The sequence below is a fragment of the Helianthus annuus genome, chromosome 16, assembly GCF_002127325.2.
Source record: "Helianthus annuus cultivar XRQ/B chromosome 16, HanXRQr2.0-SUNRISE, whole genome shotgun sequence".
Classification (NCBI taxonomy): domain Eukaryota; kingdom Viridiplantae; phylum Streptophyta; class Magnoliopsida; order Asterales; family Asteraceae; genus Helianthus; species Helianthus annuus.
In genome coordinates, this window is record NC_035448.2 from 184,277,766 (window position 1) to 184,296,083 (window position 18,318).

Here is an 18,318-nt window from a genome sequence, read left to right on the forward strand (position 1 = left end):
TATGAAGGTATACACCCCCTCTTTAATTAGTTAGTCAAACGAGATTAAATTAAACAATTATTATTTTATTTATTTTTTATTATTTTACCTTTCATCACATTGCCATATCCTTTTGTGTATATTACGAATTTATTTCTGTGATTTTTTTCGTTCGCTATACTAGGTCTTAACACTATACCGTACCGTACTGTAATGAACCAAACCACTAACAATAAAAACTGAATTCCTGCTACGTCGAATGGGGGATCCCACTAGTTTATTAAAAACGTCCTTTTTCGTAATACCAACTCCATCGTAGAGAAAGAATAGAATGAACCCCCAAAAAAAATCTCTCGTAATCAATTAACGAGCACCTTTATACTCCCAAATATTACAACTTAACAACACAACTTTTTACTATTACATTTTATCATTGTTCAATTTAATATATACAAGATAAGCGCGCCGCCCGCCTGCTAGTTAGGCGAATCTAAGTTCTCTTCTGGTCAACTGTCCACCCAGTCAAGTGCAAAAAAACAGAGTAGAATCACGGAATGCACGCTACTGGTGTGCTTCCTGCTCGCAAGGAAAGAAAGAAGAGCGACAAGGTTAAGTTCAGATTTGACTGTTTGCAGCATGGGAGCAGATTACCCAAAAAAAATACATGGGAACAACAAAAAGAAGATATCTCGGTAACGAAAACTATAGGGGGCTGTATTGGCGAGATCCAACGGTGAACAGCTGCCCAAAAGAAAAACCGCCTGGAAGTCCGAGGACCTTTAGTATTGTACTCTACCACCGAACCAGCAGCCTTTGCGCCAAGCAAGACCGCCCGTGTCCCTTTCCTTTCTCCATTCTGCCTCCTTCTTTGCTTTGTTCCAATAGAGTCTAAGGCAAAGCTAAAGTGGTCCGTATGGCTACTTTACCTACTTGACGAAAGGGAACGAACTTAGCCGGGTTTATGGATTGGATTCAGTCAGCCTCACTCCTTCCTTTTTATGTTGTCGTGATGGTTACCGGCGAACGCTCCCAAAGGCGACCCTCTCAAGTTTCTAGTTGTTTTCTATATTGAAGTAGCCTTTCGTCGCCCCGAAAGAAGTCACTATCAAAGAGCTCGCCCTACTGAAGTACCAAAGGTGCACTCAGCTCGATGACTAGAAATGGGTTTGCGCTTGAATTTCAGTGACGATGTTTTTCAAGGGAAGTAGGGCTCTTATTGACTAAAAGTAGGTTCTTCGCTTTCCTTTAGAATAAAAGTTGCTATGAAGCCCCTACTACGTACTTTGTTTGATTATCTGTTACTATTTATTACTAAGAAAATAAAATAAATAAAGCAAATCTATTCCTTTATTCAGAATCCGCCTCACAGCCTCGACCAAATATTCCCCTGAAGCCTGTCCGATCCAGGTCCATTTATCACTTTGATTGTTCAATGAAATTGCATCCAATCTTTCTAGCCAGTTGAGCTCAGATATTTCCAAGAAACTTGTTGGGCCTTTTTTTTCCAGTTCCAAACATAACACAAGTGCCATCTTTGATGTTGCTGGAAATTCTACTTTCCACTGAGCATTTGTTATTAGCTTCCAATTTGAAGATATTAGGATAAATGTCTTTTAATGGTTCATTGAAAATCTATGGATCCAACCAAAAAAATATGTTGTCCGTTTCCTATAATGCCTTTGAAAAATCTTCTTAGCGGGGTTCCGTCAATAGTTGCTCTTTCAAACATTTTAACTATATTATTACAAACCCCGTTTAAACTTTTTTGCCGGAATAAAATCCCAATTACCTCTACTCGTGTGAAGTGATTCAACCACCTTTTTTCCACAATTAATTCCTTTCCATTTTGAACCGCCATCCCCATTTTGTAAGTAACGCGGTGTTGATATGCTTCAATTAACTCAACCCAAGCCCCTCGTCTTCATTCGGAATAGTCACCCGATCCCAAGAGACCTAGTGCATCTTCCTAGAATCCCCCGACCCTCCCCGTAGGAACCTTCTCATAAGAGACTCTAATCTTTAATCACCTTAATCAGCGTCTTATATAAAGAAAAGTAATAGTTTGGAAGGCTCTCTAGCATAAACTTAATCAAAGTGATTCGCCCACCAATGGAAAGAAGATTAGTTTTCCATAAAGAGAGTCTAGATTCAAAAGTATCATATACCGGTTTCCAATTGTTGATTTGGTTCATGTTGGCCCCCACCATCAGTCCAAGGTCCTTAAACGGGGGGCTACCCGTCTTACACTTGACCACCCTAGCTTTGTCTTTAACTTCCGCTAGCTCCACTACTATACCATAAAGATTAGACTTGGATAGGTTAATTTTCAGCCCTGAAAACATGTGAAAAACCTGAAGAATCCTAACAACATTGACAATATTTAGAGTTGACCAATCCCCAAGAATGATAGCATCATCTGTATACAAAAGATGAAAAATCTTTGGGCCACCGTTTGGAGTTTGGATGCCTTGAATCGCTCCCGCTTCATTACAGTTTTCAAACATACAAGACGAACCTTCCATAATAATTAGAAATAAAAAAAAGGAGATAAAGGATCACCTTGTCTCATACGTTTGTGACTTTCAAATCTTTACTATGGCAAAATGAGTGCAAGTGTTTTTATTTAGGGGCATTAGTCTTTATATATGCTTGAATCTCAATGTATTTTTTAATTCAACGAGAAATTAATTAAGAATATATATTCTTTTATAAGCATGCATTATGAAGTTTATAAATTAGTTTATAAAACAAGCTAAGAATTACTAAATAAAAAACCCGATAAAGCTTAATTCCATCATGTATCATTATTTACATTTAGAGTTATTTGATAATTATAAACCACACATACATCTCTATTTTTCATCAGCCAAAGCCAAATGATTTAACCCAAAAGATTTGACTAAATATTGTTTGCGTGTCATCCTTGGTAGAGGCTTTGGCTCTTAGTAGGAGTCTTGGGTTCAATTCCAAGTAAAAGTAGATTAAAATTTATTTGATATAATTTAGGAGTATATAAGCATTCTCATTAAAAAAAAATCTTGTTTACACAATTGCTAATCTGTGTTAGTTATGTTTGTGTGATACTCTTTAACACCTAAAAACTTTTAATTGTGTCCCTTTTCGTTATTCTTCAAACTATATTAATGAAACTGTTGCGAAAAACATACATTGATCAAGATTTGTAGGCATTGCCAACCCATAATCAAATATGGTAAGTTCCACACTTACACTATTAATTACAGTATTTAATAGGTTGTAATTTATATGTATAAAAGTCAAAACTATTTGGATTCAAATATTTTTTTTGAACGGCAAATTTGAATCACTAACATACCACTGGAGTATCATCGTGCCACCATCGGAACTACCTGATCATATCCATCTCCACTTAGCATAATGCATATACACCAATTTAGGAGGAAACCCAATAAATATGGAGAAACCCCCTTGTAGGAATCAAAACCCAGAACTTATTGGTCCCAAAGACTTATCTCACTCCCCATATACCACTAGACTATAAAGCGATGGAAAATTTAGATTCAAACATGATATGCAAGTGTTTTTATGTAGGGGTGTTCAAAAAACTCGTGGCTCGCAGCTCGCTCGAAAAAAGTTGGAAAAAAGCTCGGCTCGAAATTGGCTCGGTTGTAAACGAGCCAGCTCGGCTCGGCTCGGTTTATAAACGAGCCGAGCTCGGCTCGGCTTGGTTTGTAAACGAGCCGAGCTCGAGTTTCGCTTTGCTTGGCTCGTAAGCTCGTGAGAAGGCTCGATAAGGTTTATATCCTTCATTTTTTGTCACACATCGCTCATAAGACAAAAAATAAGGGAGTATCTCCCCTGTAAAAGAAGGTAAAGACATTGTACAAAGTGAGCTAACTATTTATACTTGCATATCTAGCCATTTAGTTAAATTAAATTGCAATTATGGTCCTTAGTCTATGAAGAGATTCATTTTTAGGGCTTTTTAAGTATTAAATTTTGTGACTCTTTGTTTGTTCAAGCTAGATCGAGCCGAGCTCAAGCCTCAAATCTCAGCTGGATTTGAAATTCGAGCTCGAGCCGAGCCAGCTCGAATTGAGTTCGAGCCGAGCTCGAGCTGGGTCGAGCTCGGTTCGACTTGGCTCGTTTACAGCCCTATTTTTATGTGTGTGTATATGTAGAAAAAGAGAGGCAGGCAAAGGGAGGGGTGGGGAGGGAGCACCACTACCACCACCACTATCTAAGTGTCATCGCGACAACACCCCAATTGGAGAGATTATTAGAGTGCATTTTGTCTTTGAAAATAAACCTCTAAAGTATAATATATTAAAAATTACAACCTATGGTTTGTATATAATTATTAACCTATATATTAATATTAATATTAATATTAATATTAATATTAATATTAATATTAATATTCAAATGAAATGAATAGTGATACATTCACATGGGGTAAGGATAGTGTAAAAAGGACCTAAAGTGTGAGAAGTGTATTATAACACTATATATAATACTATATAACACCATATAAACACCGTATAACAATATGTAACACCATATAACACTATGTAACACTATCGACTTGGCTCGTTTACAGCCCTATTTTTATGTGTGTGTATATGTAGAAAAAGAGAGGCAGGCAAAGGGAGGGGTGGGGAGGGAGCACCACTACCACCACCACTATCTAAGTGTCATCGCGACAACACCCCAATTGGAGAGATTATTAGAGTGCATTTTGTCTTTGAAAATAAACCTCTAAAGTATAATATATTAAAAATTACAACCTATGGTTTGTATATAATTATTAACCTATATATTAATATTAATATTAATATTAATATTCAAATGAAATGAATAGTGATACATTCACATGGGGTAAGGATAGTGTAAAAAGGACCTAAAGTGTGAGAAGTGTATTATAACACTATATATAATACTATATAACACCATATAAACACCGTATAACAATATGTAACACCATATAACACTATGTAACACTATATAACATTATATAACAAATATAACACTATACATCTATCATAGACATGCTATCAGACAAACTATAGTGTTACATAGTGTTATATGATATTATATGGTGTTACATATTGTTATACGGTGTTTATATGGTATTATATAGTATTATATATAGTGTTATAATACACTTCTCACACTTTGAGCACTTTTTACAGGATCCTCTACCCATCCACATGTACCATACTTTTTTACGATTTCGATGAGAGACGAGATGAGAGAGAGCCACCTGATGTGCCATTTTCATTTTCAATATCTACAAACAAAAGTGTAGGCGGCAATAGTTGTTGCCCTTTATTGGGTGACATGGGCGGCAAGGGAACAGTGCCAGGCAACTGTCTAACTTTAAAATTACGTTTTTGCCACCAGTTTAAAATTACGTTTTCGACCCCAACTCACAATAAAATTTTGCTTTTACCCTCTTCTCGAAATTATGAATTTGCCCCCGGGTTCCGCATCAACTAATTAATTATCTTCTCACCACTACTTTTAAAACCTACATCAGAACTAAATTAAAAAAAAAAGTTAATTTTGGTATACACACATAAAAAAAACTTGTAACAGTTGCGTACAAATGTTTTGTCGTCACTTACTTTTACTATATTTCTCTGGGGAAATAGCCAAAATGGCCAAGAATGGGTCAATTTTTCCAAACTAGCCAACTGAAACGTCTCATAGAGACGTTTCACGAATTCCCACACGTCTCAAAGACGTTTCCTCATCAGCCATCCACCAAAAGACACGTGTCCAATCCTATCATTTTTTTTGAACAGTGTCCAATCCCATCATAATCAGCTTTTGCTTTTTGTTGTCAGTCAAAGTCAAAGACGTTTCCTCCACTTTCTCTCTCTACAAATCCACCCACCCCTTCCCTTTCTCTCTCTACAATATTTAAAGCAAAACAAAAAGAAAGCTGAAACATTTACACACACAAACACAACTTCTCTTTCTTTCTTTCTCTCTCTCATTCGCCATTTTCACCTTCTTTTCGTACCATTTATTAGATTCCTTTTCTTTCTCTTCTTCCAATTGATTATTATTATGCAGATGCTTATGTTCATATGAAACAACAATAACCCATCTAATTTCCCTTTTTTTCTCCATTATTTTACTTGGGTTTTCAACAAATTAAACCCCTTTTTTATTTTTGTTTTGGGGTGAAACGTCTCAGGTGAATTCCCACATGTGGTGACGTTAGTCGCCGTAGAAGAAGAGGTGTCGTCAGAGAGGAGTTGCAGGTTAACGGAGGTGGTGGAGGGGTTGGACGACGAAGGTGATGGTGGCCGGAGGACTCGTCGGAGAAGATGAAGGAATTACAGGTTGGGAAACGTCTCAGCAAAGTTCTAGTTCTGAAACTTCTCAGCATCACTTGTGGACACGTGGCTTTCGGTGGGTGGCTACTCTTTGAGACGTTTCAGGCTTGAGGAAACGTCTTATGGAGCCGTTTGAATTGGCTATTCTTGAAACTTTGACCACGTCTTGGCTATTTTGGCTATTTCCCCTATTTCTCTTTTTCTGATGTTGGCGTGTCTTTTTGCTTCCGTTTGGTACATTTTGATACCTTTTTTACTATCTCTGTGCTGCCCTCCTGAACATTATCTGAATAATACATAAAAAAACCGAATCTGAGTATCTTAGATACACTATAAGCATTTAAACGTTAATTGTATCTTGTGAACACATAAAACACTTGGATAGATTCATTACGCTTTCCGTAAATAGAGATAATAACGACGTAAATGGGATATTAGTAAACTACCAATTTTTGCATGTTTCGAACGCACACCATCCTTTATAGAATTAGATTGCGTCGACCTTCCATCTCCACTTTTCTCGTTGCCGACATCTCCTATAATAGCACAAAAAAACTCAGCAACGTATACTTTGCATACTAAATTCACTCATGTGTTCCAGGTTTTCGAAAAAAGGAACATGCACCACATTTACTAATTCTCGACTCGCCAACCTAACAGCTTTTCGTTTTCTACTCTTAGGTCGATCTCTTTCGTTTGTTGCCCCAACAACTTATTACACATGGAAAACAAGGGCTACACAGTTGTTCTACACATTAGATAATAAAAAAAAATTACTAAACAAAGCCATACCTTTGCTAAGTTTAATGTCTTTGCTACTTTTCTGGTCAACGCCAAGTTCAACATAAAGCGTCGCACCATCAATAAACGATACTTTCCCATCTTTTCCCACTTGCCATCTCAACACCTGCTTTATTTTATGATACATGAGTCAATGAACACAGGCGTACACCCAATTTTGCATACACATGTCAATGAACGTCTTGGATAAATAAAAAACCAACACTGTATACACAGGTGTACACCCAATTTACACAGGTGTATACACAGTTTATACCTACAACCAAATTTGCATACATATGTGTACACCAAATGTACAAACATTGTATACACAGGTGTACACCCAATTTACAGAAACAACAGACAATGTATTAAACACTAATATGAACGCTATACACAAGTGTACATTACCAAGGATAAATCACATTACCAAAAACCACAGCATAACATCGCGACAAACATAATGCCTAAAAAACAGAGAAAGATCAACAATATTGTTTAATTAACCCTATCCTTAGTGACATTTACTCATTCAATCGAACAATTGTTGATTAACACACAACATCGCAGCAAGCACTTGTGATTCAATAACTATTATAGCAGATTAAACAAACCCTAGCTTCTAATTTCATCTATAGAAGAACAGAAGAAAACATACACAAGCGGAAAAGATGTACTGAATCACATAAGTATTTATAGTTCAGCATTGTGTACCTTGCTTGTTGATTGTCGTAAGAGGGTTCCGACGACTAGTGAAATTCAAAGGGAGATCCTCTATGTTTCTTGATGACGACAATGATGGAGAAAGAGAAACAAATATGTTGAATAAAAGTTGAACAATAAGGATGATTTAACTGGAAGTTGCGATACATTAGGGATTGAAACAATCGAGAATGTATCAGTTTCCCGGTTTAAATTTTTAATGGTATATTTACACAAATACTCCAATTCAATTAATTAAATAGGAAAATTAATCATATAATTATCATGTCATTCTTTTAAACTCTCAAGTTGATGGAAATCAAGGGTCCATATAAGGGTATCCGGGCCCCAGCGGGGAGGCATTTCGGTGACCCTATCCACCAATCGGGAACACCGCCGCCATCCCTGCGGTGACCTGATTCGGTGAGTGGCAGTGGGGAGAAGTCACCGATGGAGGAGAGGGGGAAGATGGTGGGCCAGCTCACTTTCAACCAATAAAACCTTTTCCTTTTTTTTTTTAATAAAAAAACAAGGGGAGTTAAGAGGGGAATGGCGCCATCAAATTGAGGGTGTGAGGGGAGTTTAAGAGGGGAGTTGACGTGGCACACGAGGATTGGTTATGCGTAAGAGAGTGGACTCCCCTCTTAGGGGAGTGCCCCTCTCACCCTAAGTTCACACACTTCACTCTTGGAAGGGTGTTCACTCCAGAACCCTACCCTTTATATGGGTTAGGGAAGTTGTAACATTATAATTACAATCTTGTCATTGATAGAAAAAACTCTAGATCTTCTAAATGAATGGTCAGGATTTGTTCACTTAGTTCACAAATAAAGTACTATTCACTCTAGAACCCCACCATATATATATATATAGGAGAAGGATCCGTTATGAACCACCATTTATTGCGAGAACCACAAGAACCAATATGAACACAACCAAAAATACCTAAAAAATAAAAAAAAATGCACAAAAAAATTGTTAGTATTTTTTTAACAGAAATCGCTACTTTTCGTTTATTAAAAAATTTAAAAACAATTTTTTTGAAGACTAAAACTAGCGATTTTTATTAAAAAAATTAGGCAAATTGGAAATAAATAATCCCAACTCACTGTTATTGGCCAATAATAATCCCAACTCATTTAATCACTAATAATAATCCGAACTATTCACTTTTGTTTGTAAAATACTCCCACGTTAAAAAAACACCAACTAGGTTAAAATATTGCTGGTGTGGCTTAACATGTGTGGACTGACGTGGCTGGTTAACATCTTACCTGTGTATAAAATGATTATCAGCCTCATTTGCACACACAATCGACTGAATTTGCCTAATTTGTAGAATAAGGGTTTTGAAGGAGAGTGCGATTGTGTGTGCAAATGAGGCTGATAATCATTTTATACACATATAAGATGTTAACCAGCCACGTCAGTCAACACATGTTAAGCCACATTAGCAATATTTTAACCTACTTAGTGTTTTTTTAACGTGGGAGTATTTACAAACAAAAGTGAATAGTTCGCATTATTATTGGTGATTAAATGAGTTGGGATTATTATTGGCCAATAACAGTGAGTTGAGATTATTTATTTCCAATTTGCCAAAAAATTAAAAAAATTTGTATGTTTTTTAGATTTTTTAAGATTTTTTTGGGGGTTTAGCTTTATGGTTAGTTTTTAGCATTTAACTTGTGTGTGTGTAAGGGGGGGGGGAGGGGGGTTGGTTTAGGTTTTTTTTTTTTTTGGTGAAAGGGGGGTGGGGTTAGGTTTTTTCAGGTTTTTGGTGGTGTAGTGGGTTTATTTTGTTGTGTTCACATTGGTTCTCGTAGTTCTCGCAATAAAGGTGGTTCTCGCATGAACCCTACCCTATATATATATATAGGGGAGCGCTAAAATGAAAAGCACCTCCAGTTGTAAGAACCGAGAGAACCACTTTCTAGCCACTAGATCAACAAGATGGATGAATGAGATTAAAAGTAACTAAAATTAATATTAAATACATTTTGTCTTATTATATCTTTAATATTTTAATCCAAAAGGTTAGTTTAGTAAAATTACTCTTTTTTGTCTTTTTATCTTTATTATTTTTTATTACTTTTTTGTTTTATTATATTACTTTTTATTTTTTTAAACAGAATTTTTTTATTAAAAGCATTTTTAAATTCAATTTTTTTAACAAAACAGTTTTTTTGCGTGCCGGTTTTTGCACGCCGTTTTTATGCCTGGCTTTTTCACGCATCGTTTTTCAAGGCGTCGTTTTTGCACGCCGTTTTTTACGCTCGGATTTTTCAAGCATTGTTTTTTTGATGCACCATTTTTTACGTTCCATTTTAACGCGGCGTTTTTTACGTCCCGTTTTTTTCGCGGCGTTTTTATGCCCCGTATTCACGCCCCTTGTTTGGGTGCCGTTTTATCATACGGTTTTTTACGTTTTACAATTTCCGTAGAAAAAGTTTTACGTTTTACGTTAAATAGTTGTTACATGAAAGTTTACGTTTTACGTTAAACTTTTTACCTTTTACGTTTTTACGTTTTACGTTAAACTTTTTACGTTTTACGTTTTACATTTTTACGTTTTACATTAAAAAGTTTTTACAGAAAAGTTTACGTTTTACGTTAAAAAGTTTACGTTTTACGTTAAAAAGTTTACATTTTACATTTTACGTTAAAAAGTTTAGGTTTTACGTTAAAAAATTTACGTTTTACATTAAAAACTATAAGTTTTACGTTAAAAACTTTACGTTTTACATTTTAGACTATAAACACCATTTTATCATTTGAACAACCCATGAATATTATGCAGTACAAAACTCCAACATTTTGCAATCATACAAAACCCTATAAAATGAAAGAGAACACAGTAACAACAAAACAACTCATACATATTTCATTCCTATAATTTACTGTCATCAACCAAACTCAATACACAATCACAACATATTCTTTAAACACATGTTCTAAAACAGTGAATCATATAATGAAGATTTATAGTGAAAAACAAATATTCAAAGATAACATACTACTAACCGAGGTATGAGGAGGATCGAGAGGAACAAACGGGCTGCTATTGTCCCAAAACCCGAACCCGTAATCTGCACTACTCTTTTGAGCCGAACCAAAATGAAACCCGGTTCCCGAACATAACTCGAATCCGAGCCAAACACATCCCGAATCTTTGAACCAGCTGAGCAAAAGTGAAATACAACAAAAACTACCACCATCGTCGCTGCAGACAGCGGCGCTCCCGTCTGCCGCCGCCGCAGCTCACCGGGGCTCGACACCGACATCTCCTTTTTCCGTCTCTCTCTCTCTCTCTCTCTCTCTCTCTCTCTCTGCGCAGAACGGTGAATCCCGTCGGATTATGACTCACTAAGTAAATAATTGATGATTTGGGTAAGAAAAAACTACACGAGACATTTTGATCTTCAGGTCAATTTGCTAACTTATAACTGGTCCAAACAAACGAACACACTAACACACAACGCAGTCACTGCTACCATCACCACCTACCACCATCTCCATCTCCGTTATCACAACCGTCACCTAACTCAATTTGCCAGGCTTAATTTAGATGCAAAACCAAAAGACCCACCACCAGGCCAATCATTGCATCTCTACAAAATCCAATAAGAGAACACCTTCAAGAACAATAACAGTCTTTTAAATCTCAAAAAAAGGGAAAGTGTATATTCATTTTTAACAAAATCTAACAAGACTTCCCCTTTTCGCCCACCAAAATCTATATTCGTGACGAGTATACAAATAGAATAAAGTACCCTCTCCTGCATAACGACACACAAGATATAAAAAGAAACAAAAATAAAATAGCACTGGCCTTATTCAGCAGCCTCAGGCTTCTCCGTTTCCATAGCTGACGTTGAATTTGAATTCTCGACATTGTTATTGACGTCGGGGTTCGCGCCATTCCCCACCTCTTTGAGAAGGCTGCTGCTCACCTGCCTGAGCCGGTGCAGGTGAGGATGGTGTCTCGAGTGCGGCCGTGTTTGGTGGGATGTCGTCGCCGCCGTCACGGGTGAGGAAATCAGAGCACCGCTGCCGCCGTCTCCGCCTTTGGTGTCTCGGGTGAGGAAATCAGAGCACCGCCGCCGCCGTCTCCGCCTTTGGTGTCTCGGGTGATGTATGAGAAGAATACAAGAAGAAGGGGGTGGAGGTGTCGTTTGCCAGAGAGTTCAAGGAGAGAGAGGATGAGAAGATCCAGAATAAGGATAGAGGTTTATATTTTGAAGATGATGAAGATTCAGAAGGTTTATATTTTGAAGAGAGAGAAAGGTGAGATTTTAAAATCTATGCTGACATTAAATGGAGAGAAAAGGAGGATTTGACGTTTGGGGTAAATGACCAAAATACCCTTTATGTTGGCATAATCTGATTGGTTGAGAGTGGTTCTCGCGGTTCTTACAACTGGGGTGGTTCCTATTTTAGCGGCTTCCTATATATATATATATATATATAAATCAGATTTTTATGTTTAGTAAGGATAATAGTAATTTCATAACAACTTAACTGACCAAATTAACTAACATTTACTCAGATGACTATCCGAGTAACAAAATAACAAACCATGGGGAGCATACCTGCTATTTCCAAAAGGTGAGGACTAAACGTTATATATATATATATATATATATATATAGAGGGTTCAAATGAGAATAATTTTTTTGTAAGAAGAAAAAAGAACAAGTTTCAACCAATAAGAATGCTTCATTTTACTTTATTTAATATTTGCATTTAATTTTAATGTAAGAGTATATTTGTAAACTTACATACATCATTAATTTTTAGTCTTTCTCTTTAATAGCTAACTACATTAAATTTGTAACTTATTTTCAAAATATATATTTTTTCAAAAAATAAAAATAAAATTCATTTAGAGTGTAAGACAAAATACTAGGTGTGTATGATAAATTACGAGTTGTGTAGGATAATTTAAATATGTGTAGGATAAATTTCGAAATGTGTATGATGACTTTTTATGTGTGCAGGCAAAAAAATTATTGTGGAGGATGATAGTCTTTATAATTAATTAATTAGTTAAAGATAGTAATTAATGAGATGAAAGAAAAACTACTTACTAATTTACAGTTATACCCTTTCTTCTTTTTGTTCTCAATTAAATTTTCTTCTCAAATGAACATCCCCTATATATGTATATATATATATATATATATATATATATATATATATATATATATATAAGTGATTTTTTTTTAAATATGACCGTTGCTCAACGGTGTCACACCCCTATTTTCCACGTGTCACCGGTGGGCCCGGTGGGGAGTATCGTGACGTTATTGATATCATCATAGTCAAACAACACAACTTATAAATGCACAGCGGAAGCAAAAGATATAGATTTATTTTAACTGAACAAAATGTAATGTTTAAGTATTACAACACAGTCGAAAAAGATCCACAGGCGGATCAAATAAAAAGGAACACTGTTCAACAGACTTTGACATCTAAAGCTTGCGAGACTTGAGTAATGATGCCTGGAGTAGCCAGCCTATTTCGTCTAGCACCTGCACTTTAGCCTTTTTGGAAAATACGTCAGTTTGCACTGGTAAATACAACTTAACTGACTCATTTTGAAAGGAGTTTGAAAATTTATTTAAATGCACTTCTGCAAAAATATTTTATAACTTGGGACAATTATTCAAAATAATCTTGTATACAGTTTTACTCATTTGTCGTCCATTAGGGCCGGTTTGTAGGGCCGGACTTAAGTTAACTGACACGCCACAGGTATAGTGCCCACAAGGTTGATTCCTTACAGTGGGATACCAGTTTTTACATAATGCAGCTGTCAGGTGTACGCCTACACCCTGTGCTTAGGTCGTGGCCATTTCTATGAATGATGCCAAGGATATCCGGGACATGGTCATTTAACCCCCAAGGGCCATACACCAAATAATACATATCAAACAGGTTATGTAAATACATCAACCACAATACGATTTAAATGACTACATACACCCGACCAAGCGGTACTTTTATAGTACCGTATCCCAAGCCCGTATAGGGAAAATAAGTTAAGGGTATTTACCTGAGCAATAGTATAATTCAAATACAGCAAGTGCACGTAGCTTTTACTGGGCTCCTAATCTGGAACGAAGGTTTTAATAACCTACTAGAATCCTAACGGGTCTTTAATTAAGTTTATACTTAGACCGGTTAGTTTTCAAAAGAAAGACACGGTTCAACCCATGATAAAGCGAAGACCGGTTTAGAATGTGGTTTTGACCCGACAAGCTTGTATGCTTGTTTAATATGGGTAACTTAGTCACATTCTGGATTTTGAGACAAAAACGATATGGTTTGACATGTTTCGGCTAATATATGCAAACTAGTCACATAGGCCGATCCGAACGCGAAACATGCGTAACGGGTAACCATAAGAGTCATGAACATGTTCCACAAGTTAATATGCCTTAAATATGTTGTGACATCAGTAGGATGTCTTATATTATGCCCAACACGAATTTAAAACCAATTTATGCCTCGCAGGGGCATTTTGGTCATTTAAAAGGTTATAAAAGGGTTTAAATATGTTTTTGAGTTTCGGGTCTGATGTAATCAGTAAAAATACTCATTTTACTAAGTTATATCAGTAAGGTATAACTTATATGTGAAATCTATCCTTTATAACCAAACTATGCATCTTAAGGGCATTTTGGTAATTTCACATAAGCCTAAAAGGTCAAAATCGGAAATCTGAGCTTAAGACCTTTTCTTACTGTTAGAATGTAAATATTTACTAAAAATATCAGTAAGCATCAAACCTTATATTCACATACTTTCTCTGTTTGTCAACTTTAGTCCTTCATACGTAATCTTTTACATGTTCGAAGCTTAAGACACGTGTCAATACATTATTGGACATGAATTTTCGAGGTGTTACAAACGGTCAACCCATTGAAATCACCATAATGTTAGTGGGTTCCGGAGCTGGCCATCGTTACCCGCCCAGCCTACCCATGGGGGCGGCGACGGTGTGTTGGCTCGGGTTCATACCCGTGAGCCCTCGCTTATACTTTTGCTTATTCTAAAATTGTAAGGATATATATGGTTAGGTTCATTAGTGAACATACCCCTTGTTTTTGAATACTAGTGAACTAATCCTAGCCCTTGATTATCAATACACAAGTGTAAATCAATGGCCAGGATTTGATTATGAAAATACACTAGTGTAATTTACGATTTGATGATGTAAATCAATGGTCAGGATTTGTTCACTCAGTTCACAAATATGCTAGTGTTCACTCTAGACCTCACCCTATATATATATATATATATATATATATATATATACATACATACAGGTGAAGTATAGGAAGAAAATTCACTTGAGTTAAAAATTAATCACCCATTTTTTCAATCCTAAAAACCTCAAAAGCAAATAAAAATGTTAAAAATGTAAGATTTATTGTTTTTTATACTTGAAATCAAAAACAAAATATGAAAAATTTTCAGTTTTCATATAGCCTACACATATGTAGGCTATGCATATTCCACCCCCATTTTTTAAACGTTAATAACTTTTTTATTCGATATTATTTCTCATAAAAACTTCATCGTATTTTTATCTTTAATTTAAGTATCTCCAAAATCCATTCCTTGTATATGATTTTAATCATCATGGATTTTCTTTTAGCTATGACTGTCATACATGTGGCACTTACATCTCTTGATGTGTCACCTTACCTGAAGAAACACTGACCTTCACGGTAGTATCCAACGAGGACCTCAACACTTGGCGATCCGAATAGCTTAACTGCAAAACAGAACACCGTTAGGACTCGTTACAGGAATGGGGTTATTCCTGTAACCACCCTCCGGCGCGAGAATAAGTCTCGGTTGTGGGAGTAAAGAAATATGTGTATGGAAGAAAGTTGTGCGAGAGTAAGAAGATCCATACCTTAGATGTTTACCTCTATTTATAGTTTACCATTAGGGTTTCCCTTAACTTAGGATGGGCTCCGATAAGTTAGGGATTTGCATAATCTTCCCAAAAAGTTGGAGATTTGGTTGCGTGACCTATCCATGCAAGATGGAATATTCTAGAACGAATGTCTATGATTATTTATTTATAATAAAATAATAGGTAATGACCGGGTCGGGTTAGCTGATTTGGGTCATACCTCGTCATGTCCCCCCAGTCCGAAGTTATGAAATAAAATTCATGGGATCGGACTAAAAGAAGGAAAAGTCATAATACCCTGTTTAGGGAAAAGTTTATCGATTGAAGTGCCATTATGTGTTGTGAGAAAAGGGCGGCGATGGGATAGGATGTGACAGTTAAGTCATCATTGGGATGACAACTGTATTTACCCTGCTCTAACGCGTATTTCCGTCTGTTCGCCTTTTCGAATTTGAAAAGTTACCTATTTGTATAAATAGTACCCTAGTTAGTAAGATTCGAATTCCATTTCCATTTCCTCACAACTCTTTCTTTCACCTCCCTATTTCAAACAAATGGCCTCTAAGACCGGTGAATCTTCTTCCTCTACCTCAGCCAGTTCTGATGTCCTGTTCTGTAAATGGGGAGTTGTGTCTTACAACAATCTTGTGCAAGATTACGGGATTAGGGCTGAGTGGAATCTTGTGTTACCATCAAGGACGGATACAACATTTCCGTTGAAAGAGGGTAAAATCACATTGTTTAGTGATTTCTTCAAATTTTGCAATTTCCGACTGCCTATTACCAAGTTTTGCAAATTGGTTCTTGATCATTACCATATCCACATTTCCCAACTGCATCCACTAGGATTAGTGAAGCTTCGTCAGTTCGAATTTGTTTGTGCAGCCCTAGGGCACATTCCGAAGCTTATTGTGTTTAGGGCTTTCTTTGTTCTTGTGTGGAAATCCCCCTTTTCACCTTTGACCGGAGAGATACCGATGTGTCTTGTCTGAGGGATATTCCTGCCAGTTCCAAGGACAAAGATTGGAAGAAAAAAATTTTCCATATCGATGCCTGTGTGATTCCTGGCGAGATGCACTGGAGAGATATGGGACCAAAAGACAAGGTTAAGGACGATGGTCCTTCTGAAGATGCTTATATGTCAAACGCCCTGTATACGAGGTTGTGTGGCCGCCCTTTCGAGTGCACAGTAATCCCAGAAGGGGTGCTGGTGATGGCGGGATGAGTCTGCTGTGGCGCGACATCAAGCAGTATCCTTCCTTCCGAAGAGATGATGAAGGTATGCATATTTCTTGCTAGTCTTGTATGCTACCATTTTGAAAATAATATGTATGCACGTTTCAGGGGAATGGAGATTGTTTGACTTTTTTGACCCTCCGCGGCATCTTGTGTTGAAGGCCGCGGACCGCGTGCTCGACGAACAAGAGCCAGATGTGTTGAGAGTTCACCTTGAGTAGTTTTTGTTACCCGCTTTGCCGGTAGATCCCGCCGCCTACGTATCCCCCTTTCCCCCCCAGCGGGGGTGGTAGCGTTGCCGCCCTAGAGAAGAGACCAACCCGGATTAAGGTTACTGGGAGGAAATACATGGTAGCTGGCTCGGCCACGTCTTCCGCTGGTGGGGCGTCGTTCACCAAGGGTGATACCTCTACTACTACTGAGATGACAAGCCCTACCCATGTGTCGAAGAAACGAAAAACGTTTGTTGCTCCTACTCTAACCGCGTTCGAGGCTGTGCAAGCCGCCTATGCCCTGCCGCTTGGTATGCACTCTTTATCTTCAAATGTTATAATTAATTATGAGCTTCGTGTTACTGAAGCTTGTCTTCGATACAGGTACTACTGGCGGGGCTCAAGCTGAAAATGTGATACCTACCCCTTGTCATCTGCGGGGGTAGTGCTTCCCCTTGCTGGCAGCAGCAGCCTTCCAGAGCTTATACCTCAGGTCAGTGTTACCGCTGCCGTTAGTTGTGCCATGCCGCCGCCTACACTCACCGCTGCTGTGACTGTAAAAGCTAGTCCAGTTTCCACGCCACTGACCTCCAGTGTCGCTCCTTCCTCTTTGTTTGATTCTCCGTTGAGTATATTTTCCGTTACCGAGAAAGAAATGCCTGCCGTATCCCTTGCTCATGAGGCGACTAGTGCTGGAGATCATGCTGCTGGCGATACAGGGGGGGTCCAGCAGTGGCATTGCTGATGATGGGGCCCGCCTGGGTGATGATCTGTACTTGCCTACGATTAACTAGGATCCCAACACTCGGGATAAACGCTACCAGCCCAAGTGGAAAATTGCAGAGTCTTCTAGGTTGATCTTTCCCCAAGTGGTTCAGCATTGGGTTGAGCGGGCTTACCCCCCGGCCGAAGCAGCGTATGTTGAAGGTCTGAACAACGAGAATTTGATGAACTCCGTGATTGTGGATTCTGTTAGTCAGCCCCGGAGGCTTACAGAGATCCAGCGCAGGTGGATGCATGATAACAATGAGCTCCACCAAGCGCGGGCCATTATTGAAGAACTTAAAGATGAGAAGTACCGCCTGGAGAGTCAGCTCCAAGCCGCTGGGTTAAGGGAGAGCCGGTTTTTGTCAGAGAAAAACAAAGC